This window comes from Adiantum capillus-veneris, chromosome 30, assembly GCF_014529385.1.
Source record: "Adiantum capillus-veneris isolate H3 chromosome 30, ASM1452938v2, whole genome shotgun sequence".
Taxonomy (NCBI): domain Eukaryota; kingdom Viridiplantae; phylum Streptophyta; class Polypodiopsida; order Polypodiales; family Pteridaceae; genus Adiantum; species Adiantum capillus-veneris.
Genome location: NC_140960.1, coordinates 54,922,724 through 54,923,708, shown reverse-complemented (window position 1 = coordinate 54,923,708; position 985 = coordinate 54,922,724).

Sequence of the window (985 nt, the reverse complement as noted above, 5' to 3'; positions counted from 1 at the left end):
TTAAAACGATGAGACCTTTGAGGTCTCTTAGGGTGATTTTCCATGATGGAAAATTTTAACATCGACACTTCATCTTAATTTCAAGACTCGTCAAATAGATCTATGAGGTCTTGTGCTCAATTCTACAACACTTAAATCGTCTTCCTCTTCTCTTACTACTACACACTCACATGTATCTGTTCCTATGATGTTAAACAGGGTAAGGAGGCACAAAGGCCCGCTAAGTTACGGGGGATTAGATTTATGGAGAGTAAGTTTTAATGAGTGCGTAAATCACATGGAACAAATGGTTTATGAAAATACCCCTCTGATTTGTGGAAATTACCAAAATACCCCTCAAATTTTAAAAATTCCCAGAATATCCCCAATATTTTGTCATAAATTTTCAAAATACTCTTTAGATTTTCTAAAATTCCCAAAATATCAATTGTAAGATTAAATATTTCCAAAGATAAACAAGGTGAAAATCACTATGGCCTACATAAGGCTATTGAGAAGAGTTTCATAATAAAGGGTTCTTTGTGAGAGGAAAAAATACAAAGTGACACAGATGAACGGCCTTCACCCATATGGATATTAAGGCCTTTAGCAGGTCAAAAAGGAAAACTTCGCTTTTCATCTTTTTCTTCTTGATCTTTTAACAGGAAACGGACCATCATGTAGAGAAGACAAATTACTACCCTTTCACATACTTAATAATTTAATTATGATAGATTAAGGCTTTGAAAATAACACCATACCCTGTTAATGACCAAAATCCATCATCATGCACGTAATGTTTTCTACTGCTTCTTCTTTTTCATGCGCTATAAAAGAAATAATTAAATAAACTTAGCTTCAAATATCGCTGCAATTTTGCTTCGGTATCTATGCCATCTGAAAAGCAACCACCTTCAAGAGCATTCCCTTGACTATGATGCCATTGCAAGAGACAAAAGCGAGACAACCCTGCAAAATACACACAAAAAAGCATACAAATGGGCAA